Raw genomic sequence first — 17,918 nt, 5'->3', positions numbered from 1 at the left:
GTGAGCGAACTGTTATCCAAAAACACACAAGTAGGCTACAATACAGCATTTGCAAAATGATCAATTCAAAGCTAATATCGATAAAAGAGACACTTGTTTCAACTTCAAATCAATGCAGTCAAGTGGCTGATATACACGTAGAGAAGCACAACTTAATCAAAGAGGGTGGAGACTACAAAAAACACTGAAAGACACAAAAATGCACAAAAGGAAGGACTGTCCAGAATGAGAATCGTAGGTTTAGGTAGCGCTGGGAAATGTTAGTGCATTTTGTCATCATTCCAGTGTCCAGAGTGTCCAGACAGAAGGTATGTAATTACACAGATACATCGGCCACCCAATCATTTTATGTTGACCGAACGCACTGATCCAACAAGCTTTTCACAGGCTATATAACAAACTTTTTTCTTTTTACTATCAGAGTACTTCATTTATTGATTGCTTTTGAATACTTGTGGATTCCATTGCATACTCCAGCTTTAAAAGTGAGCTAAATTAAAACTACGGCCTGCATCACTTCCTTGGTAACAAAGTATATGTTATGGCATCTGCATCTAATGCCACGTAGTGACAGCTTCTCTTCCCTGTCTCTCTTTCCAGGTGGGCGTGAGCTTGGTGTGTGGCACTGTAAGCAGGTGCTGCTCATTGGTAATCACAGGCAGGTGGGAACAATCAACAACTACCACCTTCTCTACCATATAAGCTGGGCATTGCCATCACTCATCACCAAAGTGTTGTACAACTCAGTGTTTTCGCTCCTGGTTCTTTGTCCAGCTCCTCAGCCTACTGTCGTACTAACCCCTTTTTTCTGTTTCCCAGTTCGGATCCTGCCTGCCTGTGGTTCAGCTCCATTCACTGCCATCCATCTATTCTGGATTACGTCTGGTACGTCTTTCTGCCGCTCACCTCTGCAGCAACAGCTCGTCTCCGTCTCAGCTCCAGTCACACACCGGAATGCCATTCCTCCACTCATCTCTGCAGCTCCTGGTCATCTCTGCCACTGCTCCAGCCATATACCACCTCCTAACTGATTTAGTCTTTCCTACCACTGTGTTACAATGTTTGGGTTAATGACGGTTTTTCTCTGGTTTTCTTGCACAGCATACCTGTTATTTAGCCTCCCACCATTAGAGGTCCTCGTTGAGTTATTGGTACCTTTGTTCAGTTCAAGTATTTTTCCTGTAGTTTTATCTCTCTTGTAATGTTATTGTATTGCACCTTCATAATCCTCATTGGGGTCGTGGGGGGACTGGAGTCTATCCCAACTGATTTAGGGTGAAGGCAGGGGACACCCTGGACAGGTCACCAGTCTATCACATCGAGACAAACAAGCACACTCATGTTCACACCTACAGACAATTTAAAATCACCAATTAACCTCAGCTCGTTTTTGGACTGTGGGAGGAAGCTGGAGAACCAGAGAAAACCCACGCATGCACAGGGAGAACAAACTCCATGCGGAAAGATCCAAGACCGGGATGCAAACCAGGGATCTTCAACATACAAGGCAATGGTGCTTGAGGTGTTTTGCATACTGATATTACTTTGCTATGGACATTTGATCATGGTCCTGTTTTCAATTGCAGTTTTTACTCTTTCTTATATTGGATTTACAACATCGTCCACCACAAATTGTCAGAGTTTGCTGAGTTGTAATTGGTAGGGTAACAATCTCACTCAGTGCTGCCAACTAAATGTCAATTCAATTCAATTCAATTCAATTTTATTTATATAGCGTCAATTACAGTCAAATTGTCTCAAGACGCTTTACAGAACCCATATGCCTGACCCCCAGAGCAAGCCCAAAGGCAACAGTGGCAAGGAAAACACCCTTTTAACAGGGAAGAAACCTCGAGCAGAACCCGGCTCTATATAGGGGGGACCCATCTGCCTACTGGCCGGGCGGGTTGAGAAGGACAGAGGAGGGCAAGGGGGAGGGATGGGAGAAGAGGGAGGGGTGGGAAAGCAAGGAAAACACAACACACATTTGACACGTCAATTTTACTCTTAGCTTCATCTTACTGTTTGACATAATACACGTCATTCAATCTTTGCCCAGCGGATGTTGCCTCGAAAGCATGATATCTTGCTGTTGGGCTCTTGAGAAAAAAAAGTTGACTATAAAGAATTTTTAAAAAAAAGAAAATCTAATGAATTTACTTTATAGAAAAAAAAGTCTGTCAAAAGTGTTCAATTTCCATTTTGTTGTTCCACTTCTGGAAACAAACTTTAGTCACAGAGTGATGAATTTCCCTCCAATTAAAGTCAGGAAAAATGTGATCTCCACTTTCTGTCTTTCTTCTAACTCTTTTCTGATATTCATTCCTCTCATTTTCAACTTTTTCTCTTCTTTCCTTCCTGATCTTTTCTTTCTTCTCTTCCTCCTTCTCCAAACTAATTATGTCTGTATTAGACACACAGATTGGTGTCTGCTGAGCTGAGAGAAATAAGAAAAACAGATACCAGTAGAGAAGGAGAGAGAGAGAGGACAAACTGTAAAATGGAGACTAGTGGAGAAGTCAAAAGTGACAAAGTAAATGAGACAGATCAGCAAGCAGCTGGCCTCGACAAATCTCAACTCCTCCTGTCTCCAATGTGATAATTACGTCTACCTATGCACCTCTGTATCCGCTTATTTTCTTTCTCTCCTTCACTCCTGCTCCTCCACCAATCCTCTTAACAATGATTATCTATCGCTTAACCTGTCTTCTACCATTCGGTCTCTTAAAGGCTTTATTCTTTGTATTTCTTTCATACCATCATCATCCCTACATTCTTCCACCACGTTTCTATCTTCCTCACTTTCTCCCCACTGAGTGAGCCACAGAGAACAAGACACTCTGTTCTTGTTGTCCTGCCCTGGAAGCCGTAATGAAACTTTAATCTGTTGTGTTTGCTCAAACCCAGATTTGGGTGTAAGAAGGACACCATCAACATGTACAGTGGGTACGGAAAGTATTCAGACCCCTTGAAATTTTTCATTCTCTGTGTCTTGCAGCCATTTGCCAAAATCAAAAAAGTTCATTTTATTTCTCATTAATGTACACTCAGCACCCCATCTTGACAGAAAAAAACAGAAATGTAGAAATTTTTGCAAATTTATTAAAAAAGAAAAACTGAAATATCACACGGTCAGAAGTGTATAATATACAGTGTCTTGTGAAAGTATTCGGCCCCCTTGAACTTTTCAACCTTTCGCCACATTTCAGGCTTCAAACATAAAAATATAAAATTTTAATTTTTTGTCAAGAATCAACAACAATTGGGACACAATCGTGAAGTGGAATGAAATTTATTGGATATTTTATACTTTTTTTAACAAATAAAAAACTGAAAAGTGGGGTGTGCAATATTATTCGGCCCCTTTACTTTCAGTGCAGCAAACTCACTCCAGAAGTTCAGTGAGGATCTCTGAATGATCCAATGTTGTCCTAAATGACTGATGATGATAAATAGAATCCACCTGTGTGTAATCAAGTCTCCGTATAAATGCACCTGCTCTGTGATAGTCTCAGGGTTCTGTTTAAAGTGCAGAGAGCATCATGAAGACCAAGGAACACACCAGGCAGGTCCCAGATACTGTTGTGGAGAAGTTTAAAGCCGGATTTGGATACAAAAAGATTTCCCAAGCTTTAAACATCTCAAGGAGCACTGTGCAAGCAATCATATTGAAATGGAAGGAGCATCAGACCACTGCAAATCTACCAAGACCCGGCCGTCCCTCTAAACTTTCACCTCGAACAAGGAGAAGACTGATCAGAGATGCAGCCAAGAGGCCCATGATCACTCTGGATGAACTGCAGAGATCTACGGCTGAGGTGGGAGAGTCTGTCCATAGGACAACAATCAGTCGTACACTGCACAAATCTGGCCTTTATGGAAGAGTGGCAAGAAGAAAGCCATTTCTCAAAGATATCCATAAAATGTCTTGTTTAAAGTTTGCCACAAGCCACCTGGGAGACACACCAAACATGTGGAAGAAGGTGCTCTGGTCAGATGAAACCAAAATCGAACTTTTTGGCCACAATGCAAAACGATATGTTTGGCGTAAAAGCAACACAGCTCATCACCCTGAACACACCATCCCCACTGTCAAACATGGTGGTGGCAGCCTCATGGTTTGGGCCTGCTTTTCTTCAGCAGGGACAGGGAAGATGGTTCAAATTGATGGGAAGATGAATGGAGCCAAATACAGGACCATTCTGGAAGAAAACCTGTTGGAGTCTGCAAAAGACCTGAGACTGGGATGGAGATTTATCTTCCAACAGGACAATGATCCAAAACATAAAGCCAAATCTACAATGGAATGGTTCACAAATAAACGTATCCAGGTGTTAGAATGGCCAAGTCAAAGTCCAGACCTGAATCCAATCGAGAATCTGTGAGCAGAGCTGAAGACTGCTGTTCACAAACGCTCTCCATCCAAACTCACTGAGCTCGAGCTGTTTTGCAAGGAAGAATGGGCAAGAATTTAAGTCTCTGGATGTGCAAAACTGATAGAGACATACCCCAAGTGACTTGCAGCTGTAATTGCAGCAAAAGGTGGCGCTACAAAGTATTAATGCAAGGGGGCCGAATAATATTGCACGCCCCACTTTTCAGTTTTTTATTTGTTAAAAAAGTTTAAAATATCCAATAAATTTCATTCCACTTCATGATTGTGTCCCACTTGTTGTTGATTCTTGACAAAAAACTAAAATTTAATATCTTTATGTTTGAAGCCTGAAATGTGGCGAAAGGTTGAAAAGTTCAAGGGGGCCGAATACTTTCAAAAGGCACTGTATAATGGGGTGCCAATGATGGGTAACGGTTGGAGTGGAGCTCTGGAGGGAGTTTTAGCAGATGTTATTTGGCACTGAGGGCAACTTCTACAGAACTGAGCGCAAGCCAGGCCAGTGAAAATGATGTTCGATGCGTGATGTGGTTTTATGCTTTCCCAGGTGGCCAGCCCAGGGAACACAATGCCCCAGGATGAGTATTGTATCTCTAGCTGCTTGGGGAACCACCAGCTGCAACACTGACCCCTTGTGGTGATACAGCCGGCCATTTTGCAGAACATATTCATCTCTGTTGAAGTCTAGCTCATCTCCTGGCTTCTTTTCCTTCGCCTTCTGAAAGAGAGACACTAAAGATGGATCACTTTTCTGCATCTCAATGATATTAACTGGAATTTGAAATCCCACAGGTAGCTCTGGCTCAGTGTGGGTTAGTTGTTTCACCACTGTATGTTGGAACTTCTCCTGCCGCCGCTGTCTACGGGTTTTCCGAGACCTCACAGGTGTGGACTCCAGCTCCTCATTGTAGAAAGGCAGGGCACTGAGAGTCTCAGAGTGATCAATGGATTTTTTTGACTGTGCTCTGGTAACAGTGGCATTACATTTGCGACTTCGGACTAAATCCAATAAATCAAAGAGCACCAGAAGGTCTCGTCCCAGCACAACAGGAAAAGGTAAGTTATCGCCCACTGCAACATTTAACAGGTAAGTTTGTCCATCTACTTTTAGGTACATATCTGCTGTTGGACAGTCCTTCTCATCTCCATGTACACAACAGACAGGTATGGTGTCTCGGGTGTTAATTATGCTGGGGGGTACAAACTCCCTGTGAACCAGCCCGGTCTCACGGGGATTCGTGAAACTGTCACGTCAATTTTTGTTTCGGTTTCGTGCGCACCAACACGATGTCGTCATGTTTTTCGTGCCGCTCACCACAGAGTCTGATCACTTCCACAGTCAAGTAGGGCCTTGAGAGTAGTCCCATTAATTTCAATGTCTATTATTTTAATAGACTGATCTTTTTCCAGCTTAGGTTCCACATGATGGCGTGGTACAAAGCACATCAGAGTCATTTTGGCTGAATTTTTAGGGCACATGGGTTTAGTATGGCCTTCTATTCCACAAAGATAGCAGATTGGCTTTTTACCAGTGGATTTGAATGGCCTATTAGCTGGTTGGTTCTCTTCTATAGGGGGCTTACCAGTACCCATCGTTGACTGTTGGGCTGGTTTGCCTTTGCTGTTCTCCATGAGTTGTTGCTCCATGGTTGTCCCTTCCTCCGAGCAGCCACAAAGATATCAGCCAGCTTAGCAGCCTCCAGTGCTGACTCAGGGTCATGCTCTCGAATCCAAACCTGAAGCTCAGAGGAAAGCATTCTCAAATATTGCTCTAATATGATCATCTCACCAATTTCCTGGACAGTTTTCTCTTGTGGTTGAATCCACTTCACATAGAGTTCTTTGAGCCTTACATACAATTCCCTGGGGCTCTCATCAGGGTTAACCTCTAGTGAGCGAAATCTTTGCCTGTAGGTCTCAGGGTTAATGTTGTATTTCGCAAGAATGGCAGATTTTACCTGTTCATAGTCATGTGAGTCATCAATGTCCATATTCACATATGCACTTCTAGCTTTGCCGGTTAGCAGTGGGATTAAATGAAAAACCCAATCTGATTTCTGCCACCAGCAGGCTACAGAAATGCGTTCAAATGTGATGAGAAAATGTTCAATGTCATCACTGTCAGTTAATTTTTTCAATCTGGGCATATGGTGTGAGTGAATCTGACCTGCAGGAGCTGCCGTAGGACTGGTCATCCTGGTTTCAGCTTGGGCCTGAGAAGGTTGCCAGGTGGAGGATTGAACCCCCAAATCTGCTGGCTCAACGTCTGCTGACTGAGGGTCTACCACTGGAGATGTTTGCTTGTGGACTTCTGACTGAAGAAGTTGGAGCTGATGTTGCAGCGCTTTGGGTGTTCTCCAGGTACTCCAACTTCCTCCTACAGTCCAAAAAAGTGAGGTTAATTGGTAACTCTAAATTGCCTGTAGGTGTGAATGCGATTGTGATTGTTTATCTGTATATGTGCCCCTACATTAGGTTGGAGACCTGTCCAGGGTGTCCTCTGTCTTCGCCCTAAGTCACCTGGGATAGACTCCAGCTCCCCCATAACCCTATTAAATGGTGTATAGATAATGGAAGGATGGATGGATCTACAAGAGTTGTGGAGTTAAAAGACTGAACGAAAGCCCTGAGGAGTATTACACACGTGGACAAAATTGTTGGTACCCCTCAGTTAAAGAAGGAAAAACCCACAATTCTCACTGAAATCACTTGAAACTCACAAAAGTAACAATAAATAAAAATTTATTGAAAATTAAATAATCAAAATCAGCCATCACTTTTGAATTGTTGATTAACATAATTATTTTAAAAAACAAACTAATGAAATAGGGCTGGACAAAAATGATGGTACCCATAACTTAATATTTTGTTGCACAACCTTTTGAGGCAATCACTGCAATTAAACGATTTCTGTATTTGTCAATGAGCGTTCTGCAGCTGTCAACAGGTATTTTGGCCCACTCCTCATGAGCAAACAGCTCCAGTTGTCTCAGGTTTGATGGGTGTCTTCTCCAAATGGCATGTTTCAGCTCCTTCCACATATGTTCAATGGGATTCAGATCTGGGCTCATAGAAGGCCACTTTAGAATAGTCCAACGCTTTTCTCTCAGCCATTCTTGGGTGTTTTTGGCTGTGTGTTTTGGATCGTTGTCCTGTTGGAAGACCCATGACCTGCGACTGAGACCAAGCTTTCTGACACGAGGCAGCACATTTCTCTCCAGAATGCCTTGATAGTCTTCAGATTTCATCGTACCTTGCACACTTTCAAGACACCCTGTGCCAGATGCAGCAAAGCAGCCCCAAAACATTACTGAGCCTCCTCCATGTTTCACCGTAGGGACAGTGTTCTTTTCTTCGTATGCTTGGTTTTTGAAGTCTATGAACATAGAGTTGATGTGCCTTACCAAAAAGCTCCAGTTTGGTCTCATCTGTCCAAAGGACATTCTCCCAGAAGCTTTGTGGCTTGTCAACATGCATTTTTGCAAATTCCAGTCTTGCTTTTTTATGAGTTTTTTTCAGCAGTGGTGTCCTCCTTGGTCGTCTCCCATGAAGTCCACTTTGGCTCAAACAACGACGAATGGTGCGATCTGACACTGATGTACCTTGGCCTTGGAGTTCACCTTTAATTTCTTTGGAGGTTGCTCTGGGCTCTTTGGATACAATTCGAACGATCTGTCTCTTCAATTTGTCATCAATTTTCCTCTTGCGGCCACGTCCAGGGAGGTTGGCTACTGTCCCGTGGGTCTTGAACTTCTGAATAATATGAGCCACTGTTGTCACAGGAACTTCAAGCTGTTTAGAGATGGTCTTATAGCCTTTACCTTTAAGATGTTTGTCTATCATTTTTTTTCGGATGTCCTGGGACAATTCTCTCCTTCGCTTTCTGTTGTCCATGTTCAGTGTGGTACACACCTTTTCACCAAACAGCAGGGTGACTACTTGTCTCCCTTTAAATAGGCAGACTGACTGATTATGAGTTTGGAAACACCTGTGATGTCAATTAAATGACACACCTGAGTTAATCATGTCACTCTGGTCAAATAGTTTTCAATCTTTTATAGAGGTACCATCATTTTTGTCCAGGCCTGTTTCATTAGTTTGTTTTTTTAAATAATTATGTTAATCAACAATTCAAAAGTAATGGCTGTTTTTGATTATTTAATTGTCAATAAATTTTTATTTATTGTTACTTTTGTGAGTTTCAAGTGATTTCAGTGAGAATTGTGGGTTTTTCCTTCTTTAACTGAGGGGTACCAACAATTTTGTCCACGTGTGTATGTGCTGTACTGTAGTCAGTGAGAGCCTGTGGACAAAGCAGGCAGAGGTAGCAACATGATAGTCATGGTCTCCAGAAGATGAATATTACTGACTTTCAATCTAGTGCCACTAGTGTGTTTCACTTACTGTGCATGGTGCAGTCAGTATGTTCTTAGACTGACTGCATCACGGCAACATGTGTGAGCTGTAGCACTCACAAGAGACCACATGACTTCATGGTATTAACAGTGGAACCAGAGTTGCACACATTTTGTGACCACTGGTTGGTTTACATATATAATTTCTCTATGAACTGGAGCAGGGAAGAAAACATCACACTGTGTATGAGTCACCAGCAGAGATGATCCAACCTTTATGCAGTCCCTCCAGGAATTCGCGATGTTGCGATTGCGCGAATTCAACCAATCTCCGTGAATTTTGCGCAGCCTTGCAATTTTTGTCCAATCACCGCAACTTTCCCGCAATTTTGGCCCACCTCTGGTGAGTTCCACCAATCATAGCAGCTCCCAGCTCAAACGTAATGCACGTACGTCATTGAATTCACTTCCTTGTTTATGGTTTGAAGATGCAGACATGTGCGATACTAATGTCTCTCATGTGCGATACTAATGTCTTACCAATAAAACATATTGCTGAAGACCGTGATAAACAATTAATTCACTGATGTTCTTCACCAAAGTGGAGCTAAACTGCTTTACAACTGTGCAATATTGTGGTGGAATACAAAAAAAGAAAGAAGTCATCGATTGATACACACTTTAAAAAAAAAAAACACGAAACATATTAGAACGGCTGAAATGAGCGGACAACAGACCACACAAATCAACATGATGGGAACTATTGCATCCAGATCCTTTAGAGCACTGAAAGAATTAAGGTAAATTAGATTAATTATTCCACCAAAGAACACGGCGGAGTTATGTGACGATCAGCGTGTGTGAATCTTTCCTCTGTTACCAACATCACCCAAAAACGGACTCAGGGATTTGAATGAAATTTTCAGGGTCAGTCAGAAATGACACAAAGACCAAATGATTAGACTTCGGCAGTGATACGGCTTAAAGTTTGGCTCCACAGATTTGTTAAGGATTTCCCATTGAGGTAGCGGCACGGCATCTGATAGCAGCATGGTAACCATGGCAACAAGTGAACGCTACCTCAGCAGCCTGTTGACGATCACATCATTGTGATCCGACAACAAATCTACCACTGTGGACGTATCGGAAATGACACAAGGAACAACTGATTAAATTGTGGGGGTGTTTCTGAGTCTCATCAATTCCCGTTGCCCACTACATATTTAGGTTACGCGATTCGGTATGTACACATGCAGAACACACACCTGTGTTCAGCGCAAATTTTACACAAATTCTAACATAAGATGCTTTATTGTTTTTGTGCATACAAATAAATAACAGTCTGAATGCCTTCCATCAATTGTAAAAAGAAACACAAATAAATAAATTACAATTAGACATACATATAAACAGCATAATACCAGGTATTGTACTTATAAAGATAAAATAATGAGTCACCAGAATGCTGTAGTAAACATATATATTGAACTGAACTTTCACAGTGATCTGAAATCACTAGTTGTTTATTTGTGTCCATTTATATTTAATTTTATATATGACTGTGTAAACTGCCCTATTTGATATTTAGCAATTGCTCAAAAAATTGGCTGTGAATCTGACTCTGCTGAACGACAGACAGCTACAGGCTAAAAGCAGAGAGAACACCTCTGCTTCCACTTTTATGCCAAGTTAAAGATAATTAACTTCTGGAGAGTGGTGTTAATCCTCTCATCCAACTCTGTCAAAGAGTGCAGCATTTCTACAAATGTCACTATGTTCTGATTTCAGGCATTAGAGACTTATTAAACCCTGATTTTTAGCTGCTGGTAATGTGCGCCTTTTCTTCTCCCGTATCTGCTGCAGATCATTTAGACTGTATGCAGTGTGGTTTTAATAGTCAACTCTGATTACAACGTATTTTATGGAATCTGATGAACACCTTTATGGTAGAAGCATCTTAAAAGTAAACCAGCACCTCTCAAGACGGCAGGGTATTCACTGGTATATTGATGGTTATGGGACTGTAAAGCTGCTTAAGGGCCAGCAGCAGCAGACTGTGATTGCAGCAGGCAGCTCAGCTGTGATGTGTGTAATCATGAGAGTGGAAAACAAGGCGTTGGTGAGAAAAAAGAGCCGTCTGCTCAGTACTGCCTTCTCTGGAGGAGGGAAGCTTTTTAAGTCCAACTCTCAATCCTGTTGTCTGAACTCTTCCTTCACAGGCTGGTGGGTGTGTGAACGATACTATTACCTCCCTTTTCCCCTTTAGATTTAATCTCTTGTCTGGACTTATTGCATTTGCTTTTTGCATTTGTGAAGATGGCATTTCTGTCAGTATTCTATTATTTTATCTGAGCATGATAATACAAGAAGGAGGAAAGTAGTTGCTATGGCAGCAGAGATAAAAAGGCAAGATTTTCTGCTTAGGGTCTGAACTGATCTTACAAGCCAAGGCGCTACTCTGGAGATACATTTGATTATTTATAATACAAAGTACCACCATCCTGTGAAATTCATTTTGATTTAATGGTAACATTAGTGTGCCAGATTCCCTGAAGTCACTGTGATATTAACCAATAAGTGACAACAGTTAAGGCCTGAACAGCAGAAGTGGAAGTCTAAACGGGAATGACATCAAATCTGAAGATGCATAATTGTTTTTGTGCAACTTTAGAAAGCAAATTATCAAGTGAAAGTTAAGCTTTTTGCATGCTGTCAGTGTCTCTTATTGTAAAAGAGAAAAATCAGCTTGTTTGTATTCATATCTTGTGAATATCAATACGGCCTTTATTCTGTCATCTACTGTATAAAGAATTGATTCAGTGAATGCCATGTTTGAAGAAGCTTATATAAATGGTCCAATAAAAATGTGCTCATATTGCTGCCATGGTGTCTGTAAATCAGTCCTCTAATCAATATTAATGAGCCCACTTCAGGATTTGTCTCTTTTTAAAATCACCTGAGAGTCTTGACTGTCAGGTTTTTAGCTTTAGAAAAGCTGGGAACAAACCAAAGGACTTTAAAAATTCTGCCCAACTGTGCACAGGCTTGTCATCACACATTTATCAACTGACTGCTGCAGATTAAAAGGGGCCTCTTTTCAGATCAGACCTACAAAACTCATTAACCAGCTCTAACAGCTTGTCCCGATTTGTAAAAATGAATTATGTTTATTATACTGTTAAATAAAAGATGCAGGTCATCAACTCAATTTTTATAGAGCAGATTAAAGAAGGAGTAACATTTACTGCAGCGATTTACAGAGAAATAATAGGTATATGACTGATCAGATAAACTTTAATGGATGTTTGGATATAATCATAGCAGCCACTGCACAAGCAACAAATAAAACATAGATTAAAAAAAACATGACTCTGGTAATTATTAGTGTCAAACTATCCCACAATTGGTACCACAAGTTGGTATGTCATGTAAACTGTTTTAAGATGCTTGAACTGAGGCTTGAAAGTGCATATTTTTAAAAAGTTATTATCTCAAACTTCACTTCACACATTGCTCAATTTTGCTTTGTGTACTGACAAATGTATACTGGAGTCACATTCGCAATTATCACTTCACAACTTAACTTGACAAGCCTGCTCTTTGCTGGCACACAAAAACCTGTGAGCAACATTAACTGACCCACGGCTTGGATGGTTTAATGTCTGCTAGACACAACAGATTTGTATCTGGTCCAGTCAAACCAGTAGATGGTACGAGGATTCATCAACTGGGATTGTTGTTGATGAGGAGTGGAACGAAAAACTTTATATCTTTACATTGACGGTAAATCTCCAGTAGGCATTTTCTGGAAAGGGCAGACTGTACACTTTGGAAAACTGCAAGCAGTAAACACCTTTGCCTTGTTGCAATAGAGTGTCTCAAACATTGAAGATGTAACAATTCACGCCAAAGGTGTACTGCCGTGCTTTAAAGCAATCAGTGGGACTCATAGTGAATATAAGCAGCCACTTATCAACCTTATAGACTTTAGAAATGGAAGGTTTACCTTCAAACTGCATGTACAAAGTTATTGACCTGCAAACATTCACAATGCTGGAGTGTTTACAGACTCCCCATTCATTTCTGCCTTAAAAAAGAGATGGAAGACAGCTCATCCTTTATTACTCCTTCTGACCAACCAAAGACGTGGTTCAATGGTTGAGTGTTTTGTCCACTAATCTGAAGGCTGGAAGTTTGATCCTCAGCCCCTCCATGCACTGAAGTGTCCTTGGGCAAGAAACTGAAGCTCATGCTGCTCTCAGTGGAAGGCTTGAGGCTGGTGTGTGAGTGTGTGAATGAGAAACGCATTGTAAAGTGCTGTTTAGAAGCCTGATTGAAAACATGATTTACTGTTTACCGTAGAATAATATCCAAATGGTGACTGCAGTGCTCCACTGGGTAATTTAATGTGTTTTTTGGGAGATTTGGAGTGCTTACAAGGACTGTGAGTGTAAATTTTCATGGTCTCCTTTTTGCAAGGCATGTAAAGAGATAGTTATGACAACAGAACAATGACAGCCGCACCACTGGACCAAAGGAATACCAGAAAAACTCTCATCAAGACAGTATAATGTGGTATCATGAGAACCTTGACCTCTAACTGGTGATCTCACTGATCGTTTTTCACAGTTTTCTAAACAAAGATTCACATAAACATGCTAACACAATGATGTTAGATAAGAGTCATATGAAGAGTCTGTGTAATTAGTCAAAATGTTACAGATTTTGTTGTAAATGTCAATTTTCTGCAAAATCTTTTGCTGCAAACACATTGAGCTAATAAAAAAAGTTATCTCTATGCCAACGCAAGTTTTTCTAGGTTTTCTTTTGTTTCACTTATTTTGCACATAAGACCACATTGAACGAACAGCATATTTAGGATATTGCACTTGACAGCGTAAGTTCTAAGTGCAATGCAACAAAACTATAAACAAAGCATTTCTTAGTGTAATATTAGTAAAAAAATAATCTAGGCTTAAAGGGGAACTTCGGTTTTTTTCAACCTGGGGTCTGTTTCCATATGTCATTTCATGCATGTGAGTGATGGAGAAATGAATTTTCGACATAGCTCCAGTATTTAGTCAGGCAGGCAGCTTAGCAGCTCAGCTAGCGAAAAGTATGGGGCAACTTGCCCCCCCGCGTCAAAGTCCGCCCTAACGTGCTTTTTTCCCCACACTGACCGGCTCGGATAGTCTCAACGAGTGTCCCACAGCATACTAGAGATGAGAAGTGAACGAAAACCTCCACATTACTTGGCGATTGCTCTTTGTTATGGTCTGTATCCAAATCTTAGGACGCTAGAAAGCAAATCTCGTTCCGAAATCGTGCAAGCTCGCGCCAAAACACCGGTTTTGCCTGCCTGGCTAAATACTGGAGTTATGTCGAAAATTCATTTCTCCATCACTCACATGTATGAAATGACACATGGAAACAGACCCCAGGTTGAAAAAAACTGAAGTTCTGCTTTAAGTGCAGCATGATTCTTTTACCTATTAAAATGTGTTCCTAAATGCAACAATAGTATTTTCTCAAAAAGCTCGATGTCATCTTAGCAGAGAGCCTGTGTGTAGGAGCACTGAGCAGGATGTTGTGGTATTTGGGGGTGGAGGTGAGACTCTGTGTGATTGCCTATGTGGAGGTGGAGTTGGGGGTGTATGTATTTGCGCATAAGCACTAGTCCTACTTCAGGGTTGTGTGTATTACGTTGCCATTTTGTGGATAGTTTGCTGAATCATTTGCCTCAGAAGACAAAACTCTTCAGTGAGCTGTGCCGTGTTGGAGGTTATTTTGTTGAGATTCTTCATGTTTTGTGTTTTCCAGCACACTCCTCTTCACTTGTTGGTCTTCTCGGGCTGTGTTCTCTGCCAGAGGCCTCCTTTTGAATACCAAAGCTTAATATTCAGTGTATTTAAATTTTTGCCATGAATATTTCACTCATGCTTTAAATTTACTTAGATGTAACTTACCACCATTGCTTCCTCTAGAAAGTAAGGATATATAAAGTCCCTGCTAGTCCCCAAACAATGCAAAAATACTCTGTGCTACACAATGGCAAACTGTAATTTTGGAGTATTTCAGGCAAAAATGTTTGAACAGGAACCTTAGTGATGATAAAGAAAGCATATTTATCTTCCAGCATATCGAAACACCAAATGGACAAACTTGAATCATATTTTATATATTTTTTTGAAATAGAACAAGAGGAGAATACATGACCTACAAATAGAAACAAGCAATTCAGAGCAATGGGCTACAAGGGTAATAGTAGCATCAGCCACCATCAAAATGCTGGTAAAATATAGAAGTCGTTGACAGATTTTAAACACCACGAAATAATGTATTAATAGTAACAATACTACATTTTATTTGAAGGTGCCTTATATACACAATACATATTAAAAACGACAAAAAGAATAGAGACAGGGAAATTGGCATTAGATGGAATATGCAGTTTTGAACAGATGTGATTTGAGCTGTGATTTGAAATGGAGTGGATCGAACCTCAGCTCTGTTACTGTTTAATTATAGGAAGTTTCAAGTGAACCAGGTTTTTATTTCAGCAATGCAATCAGTGAGGGAGGTGGGCGGGAGAGTGGAGGAGGCTTTACCGGTGAGGTAGAGCTGGGTGTCATCTGCGCAGCGGTGGAGATGAATGGTGAATTTGCAGAAGATACTGCAGAGGGGAAGGAGGTACATGATGAAGATTTGCTGATGAATTGGAGTTGTTACCAGTCAGTGACTTTCCATCCATCCATCCATCCATCCATCCATCCATCCATCCATCATCTACACACCCACACCCACACACATCTTTTTTTCTCTGTACGGTTATGACAGGGCTGGAGTCTATCCCAGCTGATTTATACTGGAGATCTGTTCAGGTTGTCCACTGCCTTCACCCTATCTCTGGTATATAATCTGTGGTATATTCTATGTACAACACATCACTGATTTTTCTTGAAGTCAAATGCACTTGAATTAAAGTCCATTGATACTTCACAACTGAGGTAGACACTTAAACAGATGTGTCACAATCACAAGACGTATCTAGACTGAACAGAACCAGACAAGTATCAGAAGTCTAGTCCATATCGGTAATATTTACTGACTCAATGTGATGAGCTAGAGGAGCTGACATGCAGCAACGCCATTCTGCTGGTTCATACTTTGCCATGAATCTTCGACTGAAACGGCACCAAGAAAACAAAACTCCTAGTCAATATTGTATTGTTTTCTTTCAATACCTTGCATTGTAGTGTAACGCTTAGCTGAAACTCCACTTTGTTGTCTGTTCACGCTTAACAATCATATTTTGCTTTCAGTTGTACCTTGACCTGTGTGCCACAAATATGTATGAAGAAACAGATGTGAAATTACTACAAATGAATTAATACTTAGCTACTGTTGTTTTCATTTAACCACTATGAAAATAAAATCAATTTTGTTGATGTAGATGGAATTGTACCTACTGGCACCATGTCTGAGTGTTTGTGGAGAACTGTGTGTTTTTCTGTGTGTGTGTGGAGATATTTTGTAAAACAAAGCCTTTGTGGACAGAGTTTTTTAGAGAGAAATATCCGCATTAGTGAGGACACGGCCTGAGGAGTCTGCAGGTGGAAGAGGGGAAGAGCAGCTCAGAGAAGTAACTGGATGCCAGTCCATGTACTGCTTCAAAACGAAATGAAAGCATCTTAAAATCGATTCTGTGCTTCACTGGTAAGCAGTGAAGAGGGGCCGGTACAGGGGAGATGTGGTCTCTCTTTTTGGTACCACTGAGGAGTCTCACTGCTGCCTTTTGAACCAGCTGCAGGCGAGAAAGTGCTAACTGACTGAATCCTACGGAGAAAGGATTGAGGCAGTCAGAGAAAACTCGAGTAGGTAGGTGAGTGTGTTCAAGGCTCTTGATTCTTGATAATCTTCATTCCAACTTTTCAAAATCTATACAAGCTAAATTTATTTGCTTTTGACCAGTCTGGCCCTGATGTTGAATATAAAGCTGGGAGTTTGTGTTTCAATTCGTCCCAGAAGAGTTGATGAAGTTGAACCCAGAACTGCAGGTTCTTCCACACTAAGCATGTGCTTTTTTCTATTCAGTTTGATTTTTACTGATATGCTGCCAAAACAGAACATGACTCATCTCATGGCAGTTTACATAGTAAGGTGAAGACCTTACAGGATTTCAGAGAGAAACTGAAAGAAACAGTTTCCCCTTGAGCAGTAGTTGGAAAAAGGATCTTTTTCTTCCCCACCGTTGCCAAAAAGCCCCAGACAGAACCAGTCAGGGCGAAGATGAACTAAGATGAGCAGTGAGAAGCAACAAACAGTTCCTGGGACCAGAAACCACGGATCAGAATATGCAGCTCCAGAACCACCACCAACAGAAAGATACAGGGAGGAAGATGACAAAACCCAAACTACAGGAGAAAACACAGCCACAAGCAGCAACGTTTGAATGCACTTGTGTGCTCGTTTTTCATTTGTTTCCCCATCAAGGAATGGAGGAATTATGTGACGATCGCCGTGTGTCTGTCTGTCTGTTAGCAACATTGCTCAGGGAAGGTCAGAAATGACACAAGGACCAAGTGATTAGATTTTGGCAGTGATGCGGCTTAAAGTCTGGATCCACAGATTTGTTAAAGATTTCAGTATCATTGCGAGATAGCGGCACGGCATTACTGTAACTACAAGGAGTGAACGCTACGTCAGCTGCCTGCTGATGGTCACATGATTACGATCCCACTACAAATCCACCACTGTGGACTTCTCTGTTGGAAATGATGCAAGGAACAATTGAGTAAATTGTGGGGGTGTTTCTGAGTCCCATCAATTCCCGTCGCCACTACATAATTAGGTCAGTTAGATGCTTCTCTTGTAAAAAAAATGTAGTAATAATAATAATGACACACTGTCAGTCCAAAAACTTTAGTATTTAGCATGAAGATTTCAACAATTAACCTTTGGACTAAGAAATAATCTCCAGTTCACTGTTATCACTGAGTTGCACAAACACACCAATGCAATTAAAAATAAATCCTCATTGTTATGTAAATTTTTCTGTCAATCTGTCAATTTTTTGTGCTTTCTCGGAAAAAAGAATTCAGTGAGAAAACACCACAAACCTGAGACACAACTACAGTAATGCAGTTTTTTAAGATAATGACTCTCGCTGT

The sequence above is a fragment of the Acanthochromis polyacanthus genome, chromosome 10 (assembly GCF_021347895.1).
Source record: "Acanthochromis polyacanthus isolate Apoly-LR-REF ecotype Palm Island chromosome 10, KAUST_Apoly_ChrSc, whole genome shotgun sequence".
Taxonomy (NCBI): Eukaryota; Metazoa; Chordata; class Actinopteri; family Pomacentridae; genus Acanthochromis; species Acanthochromis polyacanthus.
The sequence above is the reverse complement of the archived record's forward strand: the minus strand, read 5'-3'. Positions refer to the sequence as shown.